At 36.4% G+C, this 17,066-nt stretch overlaps 1 protein-coding gene across 9 annotated transcripts in view; it reads left to right on the forward strand.

Moving 5' to 3' along the window:
• Positions 1 to 17,066, forward strand: part of RALYL (RALY RNA binding protein like) — a 682,789-nt gene that overhangs the window by 203,140 nt on the left and 462,583 nt on the right. For 2 of the 9 annotated variants that reach the window (XM_073892719.1, XM_073892718.1), the window contains one exon: positions 4,011 to 4,153. The exons of the other annotated variants lie outside the window; for them this stretch is intronic. The gene's annotated coding sequence lies outside the window, so the exon portion shown is untranslated. The remainder of the gene's footprint in view (positions 1 to 4,010; positions 4,154 to 17,066) is intronic. 9 annotated transcript variants of the gene reach the window in all.

A 17,066-nucleotide genomic window follows, 5' to 3' on the forward strand; every position in this document is an offset into this window, starting at 1 on the left:
ATGAAATATATAAAGGAACCATGAGGTACCAAAACTGTGTTCCTGTGCTTTTCTTTCAATTTCAATTTCATGCTTATTTTGATGAAACTGTGAAAGTAAGTAGGGTTAAATAATATTAAAACCACTGTTAGATCATTTGTAAACTCTCATTTTCAAGAAGAACATTCATGAATATCATTCTGCTAGTTAAAATCTAACTACTTAAAACTGTTCAATAATTATAAAATATCTATGGTATTTATATTTATTTATTTATTATTTATTCATTCATTAATTCTTCTTTCTGCATGAATTAAACTATACCTGAAATTTATTATTCAGTTTTGTGTGATGACTTTTTTAAAAAAATATTATCATATATTTGAAATGAGACTTGTGTAAAAAAGCGTTTATAAAGATTTTAGAAAAAAATTTTTTTAAAGATTTTATTTTTAAGTAATCTCTACACCCACCATGGGGCTGGAACTCACAATTCCGAGATCAAGTCACATGCTGTACCAACTAAGCCAGCCAGGCACACTTAGTTCTTAGAAATTGATTGAATCTCAGTTCTGCATTTAATATTTCAACGTGCAATGTTATTTTGTTTTAAAATTCTGGAAAGATAAAGTTGATATTTGCCTTTTAACATATAGCCATCTGCAATAGTTTCATTCATTCACTCATTCATTTATTAATCCATTCAATAAACATTGAAAAGAACTTATCTGTGTTCCAGATACTGGGTATCCAAGCACTTGCAGAGCAGAAGGGGAAATAACAGACAGACCGACAGATGCGTACACACACACACACACAAAGAATGAAAATTGCTTTGATATAGATATTTTGATCTTACCTATATTTGAAATACCCAGTTCTCTTTCTCTCTCTTTTTTAATTGAAATATAATTGAACTGCAGTGTTACGTTAGTTTCAGGTATACAAGTAGTGATTCAACAACTCTATACGTTATGCTATGCTCAGCACAAGTCACCATACAGCACTGTAACAGTACCACTGACTATTCCCTAGGCTGTACCTTTCATCTTAGTCACTCATTCATTCCATTACTGGAAACCTGTATCTCCCACTCTTCTTCACCCATTTTGCCCATTCCCCTACCCACCTCGCCTCTGGCAACCACCTGTTTATTCTCTGTATTTATTTATAGGTCTGTCTGTTTTATTTTGTCTTGTTTTTTAGATTCCACATATAAGTGAAATCATATGGTTTTTGTCTTTCTCCGTCTGCCTTATTTAACTTAGCATAATACTCTCTAGGTCTTGGGGCGCCTGGGTGGCTCAGTCGTTAGGCGTCTGCCTTCTGCTCGGGTCATGGTCTCAAGGTCCTGGGATCAAGCCCCGCATCAGACTCCCTGCTGGGTGGGCAGCCTGCTTCTCCCTCTCCCACTTCTCTGCTTGTCTTCCCTCTCTCGCTGTGTCTCTCTCTGTCAAATAGATAAAATCTTAAAAAAAAAAATACTCTCTAGGTCCATCCATCTTGTTGCAAATGACAAGATCTCATTCTTTTTTATGACTAATTCACTGTGTCTATACACCACATCTTCTTTATCCCTTTATCTGTGGATGGACATTTAGGTTGCTTTCTTATCTTGGCTATTATACATAATGCTGCAATAAACAAACCAAAGGTGCATATATCTTTTAGAATTAGTGTTTTAATTTGTTTTAGTACTTAGTAGTGGAATTACTGAATCAAATGGTATTTCTGCTTTTAATTTTCTGAAGACTCTCCATAACCGTTTTTCACAGTGGGTGTGTGAAAAAGAAAAAGGAACAAGGGTTCCTTTTTCTCCACATCTTGTCTTTTTGATACTAGCCAAGTCTGACTGGTATAAGGTGATATCTCATTGAGGTTTTGGTCTGTATCCATTATTCTTAATTAACAGTAGCAACTCAGAAATTTACATAAACTTATTATATGTATTTTTAAAGTTTGTCAGTAGGCTTTTTAGAGTTTCGTGAAACATGGTTTTAGAAAATATTACTTTGAAAAAAAATTGTTCCTGTTTCAATTACTGAGATTGTCTTCTGTGTTGTTTATAATCAAGCCATATGGGGCCAATTATCTAATATATAAATTTATTTCCATTAAACATTTACCTTATTACAACCTCATTGTAGACAGAATAATGGCCCCCTAAAGATATCTACCTCCTAATCCCCAGCACCTGTGAATAGGTTACTTTACATGGCAAGGAGACTTTGCTGATGCGATTAAGATAAGGATCTTGAGATGGAAGATAATCCTGGATTATCCAGTTGGGCCCAGTGTAATCACAGGGTCCTTCAAAGAGGGCAGGAAGAAGATCAAAGGTGGAAGAAGATGGGATAAAGAAGCAGAGGTTGACATGATATGCTTTGAAAATGGAGGAAGGGGCTCCAGCCAGGGAATGGGGACATCCTCTCCAGGGTGGAGAATGCAAGGAAAGGAATTTTCCTCAGAGCCTCTGGAGGGAATGCAGCACTGTCTATACCTTAATTTTAGCCCCCATAAGATTTAATTTGGGCTTCTGACCCCCAGAATTGTGTGTGTTTCTTTAAAGATTTTATTTATTGGGGCGCCTGGGTGGCTCAGTCAGTTAAGCAGTCAGTTAAGTCTGCCTTCGGCTCAGGTCATGATCCCAGGGTCCTGGGATTGAGCCCCACACTGGGGTCCCTGCTCGGGCGGTAGCCTGCTTCTCCTCCCCTACTCCCCCTGCTTGTGTTCCTGCTCTTGCTGTGTCTCTGTCTGTCAAACAAATAAATAAAATCTTCATTAAAAAATATATTTTATTTATTTATTTGAGAGAGAGAGCAAATGCCGGGGTGGGGGCAGAGAGAGAGAAGGAGGAGCCGACTCCCCATTAAGCAGGAAGCCTGACGTAGGGCTCCATCCCAGGATCCATAGATCATGACCTGAGCCCCGAACTGAAGGCAGATGCTTAACTGATTGAGCCACCCAGGCGCCCCTAAATTTCTATTAAGTTACCAAGTTCGTGATGATTTGTTATAGCAGCAATAAGAGACTAATACAAACCTACATAGCAATAACCCTTCAAATGGCCTCTTTTTTTTAATTTAATAAAAATCCTAGGTTCATTCACCAGATGAATCACTGAACAGATGCTTATTTATTAGCAGAATGTGAAACCTTTTTATTACTTCCAGGGAAACATTAAGTAGGATAGCTGCTAACTCTACACATCAAGCCAAATAAGTGTCTTCAAGGAGGCAGAGCTAAGAAAAGCGGGTGTTGGTGTCACTTAAGCCAGAGCCGCTACAGTTCTTTTTAACTGAGACTCCAGATACCACTGGAATTTTAAGAAACCACATAAAAATAAAACATTTGAATGTGAATACTTCCGATGCTTCCTTGACTGTCACACATTCAAAAAGAGCCTCTCCTGGTAATAATCTGTGTGGTGCTGTTAGTATATCAATTGCAGACAAGTAGAAAGCTGAACCCTTTATTGCTCCTTCTGTTTGCTAGGAGTATTCCGTATTAGAGCGGCCGGTACTCTGTTTTACAGGGTGAGGGGAAAAACTGTAATAACTTCTGTGCCATTATTTTTGAAACTCGAGAGTTCATTAAAACTCTCTTTGGCTTTCTTCATTGCCATCTTTCTTCCTCCTCATGAATTATTCAAGTCAGATTTCCATTGAGGTAAATAGTTTGATTTGAAGGTTTTTGTATCTGGATTTAGATGCAACAAGAAGTGTTAAATGCTCAGAATTTTAAGCGTTCGTAATGGCACAGACTCAGCTCTTAAGATGGAAGACATTTGCTGTTAACGCTCTGGGGCTGCTATTTGGGACTTCAGCGTGGAACTATTTGTCCTTCTGAAGTAGGCAGGCATTATGAGGCCTGTAGTATAAATCAGACTTTACAGAATGCTTGGTCCCCAAGCACTTTGAACATTCTAATCCACTTCTCAGTTTACAGAACGTTTTTTGATTTTACAAGGTAAAGTTTCCCTTTTTTTATTTAACCTTGCCAATGCATTATTAATCTCTATTATTTTTCAGGTATTATATACCAAACAACAAAAAAAATTAGCCTGCATGTTTCTCTGGGATAAAATGAGGTTGTAAGTTTTGAGTTCTTCTTTCAACAAATAATGTGAAAGATAAGAGGACCTAGGAAACATTTCATTTTTATATAACTCAAGGTAAGCCTGATTTCTTCTTTCATAGTAGTCATCGCTTCCTGGGGATTCTGTGTCTTATTTTTAATTTTTAAACACTTAGCTCATGGAGTTTACATACCTGAAAAACCAATATATGGAACACATGGCTGGAAACTATATTGCTTTGGAACTAATGGGCAGAATTGGTTGAGTACAATGTAGCACATTTAAAAAGCAATCCAAGGAAATCTTATTATAGTTCTGTCATCTGTTAAAATTCACTTCCCTAATGTCACTTTCTGTTAAAGCAGTCTACATAAAATTATGTTCATGAAATTATGCCCAGGTGGCAAAGCGTTTTATTCACGTACTCTGCTCTAACACGATTTTTTTTTAAGCAGCAGGAGTTCCATTTACTAAAGAATGATAAGAACTAATATTTAATAATCACTATGTGTTAGAGTGTGTGCTAGGTACTTTGCGTGCATTGTCTACATGAATGCTCACAATGACTCCATGACATAGTTTCTGTAGCATCCCATTTTAGAGCCAGAAAGTTGTTTGCAGAGCACAGTCTTGAATCGGTCTGTCTGACATCAGAGTCCATGCTCTTAAGTACTCAGCCAGTGATTACAAATTCAAACATGTATAAGAACAGAGATTTATGAAGTTACCCAGTATAATGAATGAATTTAAATTCATTTACATTTAAACTGGACACTGGTCAACCTTTACATATTTGTATGACTGTATTCAGCTTTCAGCCTCTGTTTTTTTAATTATTATGTTATGTTAATCACCATACATTACATCATTAGTTTTTGATGTAGTGTTCCATGATTCATTGTTTGCATATAACACCCAGGGCTCCATGCAGAACGTGCCCTCTTTAATACCCATCACCATCAGCCTCTGGTTTTAAACTCTACACAAAGCCACACTGCTTTCAGAAGCATTAATTTATATGCATGATTATTCCTTTATTCATTTCAGTTTTATTCAGGTTTTATCAGAGACTGTAAGTGTGCAGAGGACAGAACTACATTGTCATATTACCCTTTCATGCCAAATACCTACCCATTAACCCAGTCATGTGGTCTGTCTGGTGTCAGGACAGAAGAAGGAGCTTCCTACCTGGGCCTGGGGGAGATACTGAAATCAGAAGAATGTTCAGACTCATAAGCCAAGGGAAAAGTTGAGTTCTGAGGAGGTCAATTTATGTGGGGCTAGAAGAATGTATTAAGATCTAGCCTACAGCACTAGTGTCTCATGGCCATGAATATGAGCGTGATGGCACCTGCTGAAGGGAGCTGAGGCAACACTTCGAAACCAGCTTCGTATTTGGTCCGTGATTGCACCAGCCATATTATAAGGCAGACTTGGGTCATTTTTAAGGGATAAGGGATGAAGTGTATGTCAGTATTACACATAAAAATTTAAAGATAAACAAGGTGTTTAAGTCCTGCAAGAAAAAGCTATGGAAGAGCTATGGAGGTGCCATTAGTTTAAATTCCCTTAAAGGATTTTCATTGTTCAGATGTCAGCTAACAAAGAAACATAGGGAAATTTTGCCATTTGTTTGATTGTTTAAGGAAATATATTTTCGAGAATTAATAACATTCTTCTGGATATATGTAATTAAGCTATCCTTTCTCAAAAATCTTTAATAGCTCCTCATTTTAGTTATAGCAGACATCCCTTAATTTGATAAGTTATTTAAGTTCTCTGGTCTTTAATGCCTGTGAAACTGGGTGTGTGATTTTTAAAACTTTTCTTCAGTGGATGTGCTGGTAAAGTATTAAATTTGAAAATCACTGGGATTCTGTGCTTAATCAGAACTCTCATCTCTAAAATTCAACAGGTCAGCAGTCAGTTATGACAAGGTCCTTTATTACTTGGTAACCCTTTCTACTATAATGCACTTAATGCCCACCTGCCTTTCCTTCCTTCCTTCCTTCCTTCCTTCCTTCCTTCCTTCCTTCCTTCCTTCCTTCCTTCCTTCCTTCCTTCCTTCTGTTTTATTACCTTCTATTGGAAAAGAAACTTCATAAGAGTTCTTGATTCAGTGGTTGGATATGGGGAAGGCTTACCACTAGGGGGCATTTGAAAACATAAGAAGGAATTTGGGGTTTTCTCCATAACTGAAAGAATAAAGGAGACCTTGTTACTAGCATTTAGTAGCTAGAGGCCAGGGATATTGTTAATCATCTTGTTGTAGATGGAAAAAAATTCTCATGTAAAAGGTCAGCAGCATCCTTTTTGAGAAATATTGTAATGAATCGTGTCCTTGAAGTTTGAAAAACACTGTGGTAAAACTAATTTCTTTTCTGATTAGGATTTTCATTCTTTTTTTTTAATTTTAATTTCAGTATAGTTAACATACAGTAGGATTTTCATTCTTGATTTGCTCATGCTCTTTTTGCCTCGAGCACCTCTCGCAATTACCTGGTCAAAATCCTGTTTATTTTTTAAGGCTCAGCTCAGATCTCCTCTCCATTATGAAGTCACTTTTGTAAACTTCTCACTTTACTCTAAGCTCAGAGTCCTTCCTACTTCTTGATAGCCTTTATGTAATCTCTCTCTTGAACACAAGTTTGAATAATCCCCAAAGCCATAGGCAACTTGAGAAAAATGTTGCTCGCTTTTCCATATCAGGTTTGGCAAAGGGCCTTGAAAATAGAGAAGGCTTTTGTTTTGTTTTATTTATATTAAAGTGATGCTTCTATAGAGAAATAGACAATAAATAATGAAATAAGAGTGACTTATCCTCACCCACAAAACTATCACCATGATAGACATGCTACTTGAGATAAACAAGCCTGTGATTCAACCTAACTTTATTTATTTATGATTAATTCACTTTAGGAGCTCCATTAAAAGTAGACTATGAAACCTGTTCTTTAATATCCTTTCTTGTTGGATGTATCTTGAATCCATGACTTAAATTTCAGTATACAGACTACCCTATGGTAACAAAGATTTTTCTAGAAATAAAGGTAGCTTTCAGGGCTTCTCTAAAATATATATATATATATATATATATATATATATATATGATCAGCTCCCTACCAGTTGCCTGAAACAAGATCAGGTATCACTAGCCCACTGCCCTAGTTCATATGCTATGAAGGAATCAACATTATCCCACAGCCTAATTGTATTTGCTTTAAGGAACAGGAAGTACTCAACTCCTGCTAGATGTTGGTAGTAAGTAGCTGCTGCCAGTATCATTTCTAGAACTTATTTCTAGAACCTACATGCACTTTGAGATTTTCAACTCTTCTCAAAGGATTCCTATATCCTTTGGGCTATAGTTTTAAAGATAGCTTTTGATGTTAAAGTTTTAATAAGAGAATAGAATTGTTTCCTTGAATATACTAGTCCTTTTTTTAGAATATTATTTGAAACCACATTGGTGAAACTATTGTAAATTTTGTGAGTTTAATGATCCACGTGTGTTTTCATGCTCGTTGGGTAATGGTGATAAGCTAGAAAAACGTTGCAAGAGAATTGCAGGTTTTTACTAAATATGAAGGAAACAAGATGATTCCATGCCATTTAGGACCTAAAAGAAAAGGGGAAAGATAGGGAAAGTTCAGTTAGCTATACCATCTATTTTATTCTGAATTTGGGCCACAGTGTATTGTTAAGTAAGGACTATCAGATATATGTTAATGTATCTTTAGATCATTGGTTTTTCTGCATTCTTAAATGGCTACACAAATAGTGTCAACGTTGAATAGCTGAATGAACAGTTCTGGAATTCTCTGTGTCTATCTAAATGTTATATATGTATGTGTGTCTAGGTGCTTATTATTTCTTCCTTCCAGTTAGAATATGAATTTCCAGGATTTGGGAAGTCCAGTTGTATTTCCTCTGTGACCTTGGGTAGTACACCCATTCTGAAAATCACTTTGGCAATATGAAATCCTGGGGCACGGGGGGTGGGGGGGTGATAAAGGTATGGATGGTGATGAAAATAAATGAAAAAAAAATCCCTTTACTTTTTTCTTGGTATACTAAGTAACATTTGGGAATATAATATTAGGTAAATATATTCAAATATATTCTGGATCAGAAAGTGCTGGGTAAGTGGAAAATAAGAGGTGACACTTCTGGGCATTTTCTTTTGCTATAATATCACAATTTTGAATAAACCATTTATACAAACATACACATATAACCACTTACCCAGGAACATCAAAACTGAATACTTAAATTAAGTTTATGTAATCAGGAAACATTTCAACTACCATGAGCCTAAGAGTATAAGGCATATTGAAATAAATAAAATACCAGTGCTTTCTAGAAGCATTATAGAACCTCATGCATTCAGGACTTGCTGGGATTTGTCCTCTGTGGCATTGAAAGGAGATGATGGGTGATTATACTGTCAAAGCTTCTAGTTCTCAAATATAATCTTCAAAGGAGTGCTGGGGCAGACATAGAATAATTTTAATAGACTTTGGAACATCCAAAAACAGAGAAGAAAACTTGCATAATAACACAGAAACATTGCCAGTATTGTTCGTCCCTTCTCCCTCCTCCTTCTCTCTCTTTCTCCTTCTGTGTAGACACACATATATGTTTCAATGTATGAATAGATGATAGAAAAAAAACCATCCTCTTCTACAATATTAATTACATATTCTTTTCCTTGAATGTTATTAAGATACATTTCAAACTTTATTTTATTCTGTTTTAAGTTTTGAAAGCTTCTTTCAACACATTCCTTAAAAAAAAAAAAAAGCTTTATTGGGATAGAATTCACATATACAGTTCACTTACTTGAAATATTTAATTCTGGGGTACCTAGGTGGCTCTGTCAGTTCATCAGTAGACTCTTGATTTTGGCTCAGGTTGTGATCGCAGTGTCCTGGGATCCAGCCCCACATCAGGCTCCTGGCTCGGTGGGGAGCCTGCTTGAGGATTCTCTCTCTCTCTCTCCCTCTGCCCCTTCTGCTCGTTCTCTCTCTCTAATAAATAAGTAAATCTTTAAAAAATAAATTATTAAAATAAAATAAAATATATAATCCATGTTTTTAATATTTCACAGAGTTGTACATTTATCACTATAATCAAATTTAGGTCATTTTCATTACTCTAAAAAGAAATTCTGCACCCCTTGCAGTAACCCCCAACCATCCCCAGCCCCCATCTGTCTTCGCCCCACACAACTATTCTATAATCTGTCTTTATGGAGTTGTCTTTTCTAGACATTTCATAAAAATGGAATCATAATATGTTGTCCTTTGTGACTGACTTTTTTATTTAGCATAATGTTTTAAGGTTCATACATGTTGTAGCATGTATCAGAGCTTCATTTCTCTTTATTGTTGAACACTATTAAACTAAATTATATGGATATATTATTACATTATTTATCCATTAACCAATTGATGGATATGTGGATTGTTTGGATTCATCTGGATTCATCTTCTGGCAATTATATATGCTGCAGTAAACATTTGTATGTATGGGTTTTCATGTGAACATATGTTTTTATTATTTGGGTGAATATTCAGACGTGTAGTTGCTGGAAAGCACGGCAACTCTGTTTAACTTTTTGAAGGAATTTCCAGACTGTGTTTTTCAATGAGTGTGCAACATTTTACATTTTCACTAGCAATATATGAGCGTTCCAATTTCTCCATATCCTTAATAATATTTGTTATTATCTTTTTTATTATAATCATCTTAGTAGGTATGGAGTGGTATTTCATTGTGGCTATAATTTGCATTTCCCTGATAGTTAACAAGGTCGAGCATCTTATGTTTATTGGCCATTTATATATCTTCTCTGGAGAAATGTTTATTTAGATCCTTTGGCCATTTTTTAAAAATTAATTTTGATAAAATATATATAAAATTAAATTTACCATCTTAACCATTTTTAAGTGTATACTTTAAGTATACACTTCAGTTGCTTTACAACAGATCTCCAAAACTTTTTGTCTTGCAAAACTGAAACTCTGTCTTCATTCGGTAACAACTGATTTCTCCCTCTTGCAGTTCTGGTCTTTGGTAACCACCATTCCACTTTCTTTCTTTTTTTTTTTTTTTAAAAGATTTATTTATTTATTTATTTGAGAGAGAGAATGAGAGAGAGAGAGCATGAGAGCGGGGAGGGTCAGAGGGAGAAGCAGACTCCCCGCTGAGCAGGGAGCCGGATGTGGGACTCGATCCCGGGACTCCAGGATCATGACCTGAGCCGACGGCAGTCGCTTAACCAACTGAGCCACCCAGGCGCCCTCCAACACATTTCTAAATGATACCAATACATAGACTGATACAGTATTTATCTATCATTGTGTGTAAAGTGTTCTAGAACTAAAATATAAGCTGTGTGGCCTTGGAAGAGCTATGTAATCTATTCCTCCATTTCCTTTTCCATAGAATCGGGATGATAATAATACATACAGCATAGGTTTCGTTTGAAGGTGAAAACAGGCTCTGCATGAATGGCCATCCAAAGAATGCCTGACAAATGATAAATGCTCAGTACTTGTTAGTTATTATAATTACTAAATGTTGTTCTTTCAAATGTGTCTATTAGACTGGTGTTACAACTTGATCTCTGTGGTATATGTATACACCTACTTGTACAATTTCAGTGGTAAATGCCTTTAGTGGTTTCTGTTCTTACTGTTAGCATAGCTGGTGGTGAAAGACCTCGCCACTGCACAACTTGCTGCCTCTGCACATCATGGCTAATAGTTTAGAGTTTCAAAGAATAAGAAAGCATGAACAGAGCGTTACTTTAAAAAGAAACTTTATTATGATATATTTCAAAAAAATTCAAAAGTAGAGATAATGATTGAAGGAATCCTATAATCCTATAACTAGTACCCAGATTCAACAATGATCACCAGTGGCAAACAGTGTTAGGATAAATAATTTGCAGAGGTAATGAAAATATCTGGAATAAAGACTGAACAGATTTAGTGTCTCATGCATTTTTACATAACTCTTGATATGATTAACTTTCCTACGTCTCTGTCACACACACACACACAATACATATATATGTTTATGTTGTTTTATCTTTAACTACAAGAGCAGAGGAGAAACAGTTCTCTGAATGTAGAATCAACTTTTAATGGAAAATGAAATTTTATTTTTTTAAATATTTATTTAAGAGAGAGAGAGAACACGAGAACGGGGTGAGGGAAGAGGGAGAAGCAGACTCCCTGCTGAGCAAGGAGCCCAATGTGGGACTCAATCCCGGGACTCTGGGATCATGACCTGAACTGAAGGCAGCCGTTTAACTGACTGAGCCACCCAGGCACCCTGGAAAATGAAATTTTAAAGTAGAAATTTAAAAAAAAAAGACTCAGGGGGCGCCTGGGTGGCTCAGTTGGTTAAGCGACTGCCTTCGGCTCAGGTCATGATCCTGGAGGCCCGGGATCGAGTCCCACATCGGGCTCCCTGCTCAGCGGGGAATCTGCTTTTCCCTCTGACCCTCTTCCCTCTCGTGCTCTCTATCTCTCATTCTCTCTCTCGCAAATAAATAAATAAAATCTTTAAAAAATAAAAATAAAAAAAGACTCAATTTCCCTAAATATCTATCTATATATAGATATGTAAAAGATATATATTCCTATATATATATATATATATATATATATACCTTTTTAAAGTTCATTCACTTTGTGAAACTGGTCCCATCAATAAGATATTTTGATACATCTTTCATCATAACAATCACAGTAATAATGTTAGCTATGCATACTGATGGAGAAATTAATCCTGGTAAATAAATTGTCCAAGACAAATGACAAAATATAAATAAAATATATCCAAGACAGTGTCCAGAGACCATTCCCATCCATTATAACGTATCTCAAAATATGTTATAATCATTAGCCTAATAATCCAGGAATAAGAAAGCTATGAAATATTGCCTTACTTGAAAAGAAAGGTTGTGATGTATTTATCATTTTAATTATACCTGTAATGGTATCACTTTAAATCACCCAAAAATATGTAGTGGCACACAATAATAGAAAGTTCCTTCTTAGGGCCCCTGGGTGGCTCAGTCGGTTGAGCATCAGACCCTTGGTTTGGGCCCAGGTCGTGATCTCAGGCTCCTGGAATCAGCCTGCGTGGGATCCACACTCAGCTGGGAGCCCTCCTGTCCCTCTCCCTCCCTCTTGGCCCCTCCCCTTGCTTGCGCTTGTGCTCTCTCTCTCAAATAAATAAAATGTTAAAAAAAAAAGTTCTTTCTTGTTCATTCTGTTAGCGTGGGGTGGGTAAACAAGTTCCCACGGCATGTCTGCTCCAACCAGGAACCCAGGCAGGCTGAGGCTCTTCCATCTTCATCAACTGGCTTTTTGATTTGCTACAGGTCTGTAATGCATACTCTACTCACTGGGGGGATTCCCCAAAAAGAAAGAACGATGAACAAGTCAGATTTCCTGTAAGCAAGCTCATTAGTGGCCAGCCTCTTGGAAAACACTATAATGAGGATATTTACCATCGCGGGAATTTCTTTAATCTATGAAATGGTCCCAATCTGACTAGGATTGCATGAAAATCTATACATTTATGGAGCATACCTCACTGGAAAATGTCATATAAACTACATTTCAGTTGAAGCACAAAATGGATGTTTCATGACAAAAGCTCTCTTTTATATAAGTGATGACTGCATTTCTCTCTTAAAAACCCATGTTAAAGGATGTCTGAGTGGCTCAGTCGGTTAAGTGGCTGCCCTCGTCTCAGGTCATGATCCCAGGGTCCTGGGATCAAGCTCCACATCGGACTCCTTGCTCAGTGGGGAGCCTGCTCTCCTTCTGCCTGCTGGTCCCCCTGCTTGTGCGAGCTCTCTTTCTCTCTCTCTCTCTGACATAAAAAAAAAAATCTTAAAAAAAACAACCACCCATGTTAAATCTGGGCAAGAGTGAATCCTAGTGTGGTCCTAGGCCTTGCCTTGCTTTGCCTTTTATAATTACTGGTATTCTGGAAATTATTAGTAAAACTGGATATTGGATAAGATCGGTGATTTTTTTTTAGTCTGATCCGACAGTCAACAGCTTGCAAAGTTGACCTGGTAGGTGTGGGAGGGAGTCTCCATTCCAGCTAGTGTAAAGGGCAAAAAGCTCATAGGTCCACTCATGAAAGAATTGTGTGGATCTGGCTTAGAAATGGGGTACAGTACTTTGGCATTTCACGTCTTGGACTGAGCCATTGAGGCACCACCCTCAATTGCAAGAAAACTGGGGAAATATAGCCTAGCTATGTACTCAGAAAAAATGAGGAGAATATGGATTTTGGTGAGTTTGTTAAAACTCATTCTAGAAAAATGACTGAAATATTTTGTACATCTTTCTCTAGAAATAATAATATGATTATAGCTCATAGTCATTACTATGGACTAAACACATCATCACACTTAATCTTCCCTACAGCTCTATGAGTTAGAGACCAGTGTTGTCACTTTATTGATGTGGATTCTGCGTCTTAATGAGGTTATATACATTACCGAAGGGCACAGAGCCAATTTATCTGACAGAACCAAGACATGGACATAATCTGTTGTTTTTTTTTTCTCAAAGTATTTGTAGCCATCAGTCAAGAATTCTCAGAATAAGAATTTCATGTAGGTAGGGTCGCCAGATAAAATAGAGGACGCCTATGCTATTTTGGGGACATACATGTGCTAAGAACTTATTCAGTATTCATCTGGAATTTAAATTTAAGTGGATGTTGTATATTTTTATTTGCTAAATCTAGCAACCCTACATGTATAGCATGACTATGTAGGAAAAAAAAAGAGAAGCTATTAAATCATACATTAAACTTTTCTATTAATATTTGGAAGAATGTCACCCTTGAATGTTTAGCATAGTGATATAATTGCCATACTCACATGGAAAAAGTAGCAGCATAATTTCATATCGATTTATGGGGAAAAATGTAGGTTTGACTCCCATAAAGGAGTATATGATTAGGATTAAAAGCCATGTCTACCCATCAGTAGATCATGCATAATATTGCATAAACCATCTTTACTAGCAAATATTTTAATATTGGAAATTATATTAAATGTATATCAAGGCAGATTTTTTGTATTTCTTTGAGTTTATTCATGTATAATATGCATTACTTTATCCATTATATATACAAAGTTATTTGAATTTTATACTAGGTACTATTAGATAAATAAGTGAAAATTAACACTGATATATCTCTGATTCTTTATAATGTGAATAATTTATTATCTAAACTCGATAGTACTGAGAAGAAAGGATGCTTTTAATAATTACTCCAGGACGAGCGCCTGGGTGGCTCAGATGGTTAAGTGTCTGCCTTTGGCTCAGGTCATGATCCCAGGGTCCTGGGATCGAGTCCCGCATCGGGCTCCCTGCTCAGCAGGGAGCCTGCTTCTCCCTCTGCCTCTCTCTCTTTCTCTCTGTCTCTCATGAATAAATAAATAAAATCTTTAAAAAAATAATAATAATTACTCCAGGACAACAGGTGAAACAGGGGATAGTTTCAAGCAAACTGGGATGAATGGGCCACCTAATTTTAAGGTTTGGGATCATAGAATGTTAAAGGAGGACAGCTGTCATAGACCTCATTTAATATAGTCTTGTATTACAGACTAAGAAATCTAAGGCCCAGTGAAAATAAACAATATTTTCTGTATATTAATGATTCTTACCCAAGTTTTTACTTTATTTACTTATTTACTTATTGATTATTTATTTACTTACTTATTTACTTACTTGTTTACTTACTTTTAAGTAGGCTCCACATCTAACATGGAGGCCAGTATGGAGCTCGAACTCACGACCCTGAGATGAAGACCTGAGCTGAGATCAAGTGTTGGATGCTTAACCGACTAAGCCACCCAGGTGCCCTGATGACATTTTTCAAAAAGGAGTGATTTAGATGACTCTTGTCCCCTCATTCACTTCTCCTGTATTGTACCTAAAATTATCATCTTCCACAACAATATTCACTTCAGCTAAGGCTCTAAAGGCCAAAATGAAATCTTAACACACTAATGACAGGTATCTGTATTCATTCTTTTAGCATAAAGTCTCTTTTTTCTGAACCTATTAAGAAGTAAGTATGTGTTCCATGAAGTTTCGTGTTCCAGGCCAGACTATCTCTTTTATATTCTAATGACTCTGTAATGTTGTAGAACAAATGGCAAGCTGTTCTATGAGTGTGGAGCTGAACTGAGAAATGGTCATGCCACAGAACCTCAGAATCTTCCATTAATATGGTCTCTGGAAAGCATAAGAGCAAAAACAGCTATTTTGATATTTTTGGAGGTAGTTAAATATTATTTTTATTTGAAATTACTGATGATTCCTTCAAGGAGTGTCAGACATAGGTGTTTAATTGTTAAACAGGAAAAAAATGCTTTAATAGTTTATTTACTCCCAAATTTACATATATTTAAGTGTTCTCTTTTGTTCTCAATTATGTAAAAGAGAGGCAGTATTAAATGATATTAAGAATCTGTCCTCTAGGGATCCCTGGGTGGCTCAGTTAAGCAGCTGCCTCCAGCTCAGCTCATGATCCCAGGGTCTTGGGATCGAGTCCCACGTCGGGCTCTTTGCTCAGCAGGGAGCCTGCTTCTACCTCTGCTGCTCCCCCTGCTTCTGCTCTCTCTCTCTGACAAATAAATAAATAAAATCTTTAAAAAAAAAAAAGAATCTGTCCTCTAGGATGCCTGGGTGGCGCCGTCAGTTAAGCGTCAGACTCTTGGTTTTGACTCAGGTCATGAACTCAGGGCCATGCAAACCCCATGTGGGCTCCACATTCAGTGTGGAGTCTGCTTGAGACTCTCTCTCTCTCTCCTTCCCCCGCCCAAAAATAAATCTTTAAGAAAAAAAAAAAAGAAATCTATATTCTAATGAGACTGCTGGGATTAAAATCCTAATGCTAACACTCCCTAGCTTGTGGAACATGGACTAGTTGGTGGATTCCTAACCACTCCACTCCTTAGTGTTCTCATCTGTAAAATAGGATTTATAATATTAATGACTGCATAATTTTCTATGAGTAAGTAAATGATTTTATTTAATGTTTTAATCTAAAATACTTAAAAGAGTGTTCTGTCATCTATTAAGCACACAATAAATAAGCTCTCATCATTGTATTATTTCTTTTCAACGAAATAGAGCCTTCTTTTCATTGCCTTGTTATTTTTGGTTTCTTTTCTTTTCTTTTCTTTTCTTTTTTATTTGTTTCTTTTAGAGAGAGAGAGTGCACGTGCAAGGGGAGGGGAAGGGCAGAGGGAAAGAATCTTCAAGCAGACTCCCTCCTGAGCAAAAAGCCAGACAGCAGGTGGATCTCACAACCTGGAGATCCTGACCTGAACCAAAACTCAAGAGTCTGACGCTCGACTGGCTGAGCCACCCACGCTCCCCAGTTTTGTTTTTTTCAAACATAAACTTGTAAGCAATAAGCCAGTTAAAAGAGCAAGACGTTATTATTTACAATATGTTGTCTTTTATTAATCTTTGAGATCAGATTCTAAAATGGAATGACCTCTTGAACATACTGCAGGATTATTATGTTAACTTCTTGAGTATTTGATAGGTAAGTAAAAAAATTGATTTAGTAAGAGTCATTTCCTATGTTTGAGAAAAGTTCATCTATTTAATCATTGTCTTCTTCTTAAGCCTCAAAGAAAACACTATGCAAATATTTAAGTTGGAATTTTAAAGTATATATTATTAAGAATGAAGTAGGAGAATGCAGTTATTTTCTGTTTGAACTCCCAGCTTATGATATACATACAAAATGAGAAGGGAAGTAAACTCTAGGAGAATCTTGTTTCAGTAAGTTCCAGCTTTTTTACTGAAAGTGAAAGATATTTCTTTTTTCAAAAGCATCCAAAATTAATAAATGATCTTATTCTAGATTTAGAAAGTAAGATAACACTTGTTATTTCTAAAATTTGCCTAAGGGTGCCTGGGTGGCTCAGTTGGTT

This window comes from Callorhinus ursinus, unplaced genomic scaffold (genome assembly GCF_003265705.2).
Source record: "Callorhinus ursinus isolate GAN/ISIS: 27379988/994484 unplaced genomic scaffold, GSC_fseal_2.0 scaffold5, whole genome shotgun sequence".
NCBI lineage: Eukaryota > Metazoa > Chordata > Mammalia > Carnivora > Otariidae > Callorhinus > Callorhinus ursinus.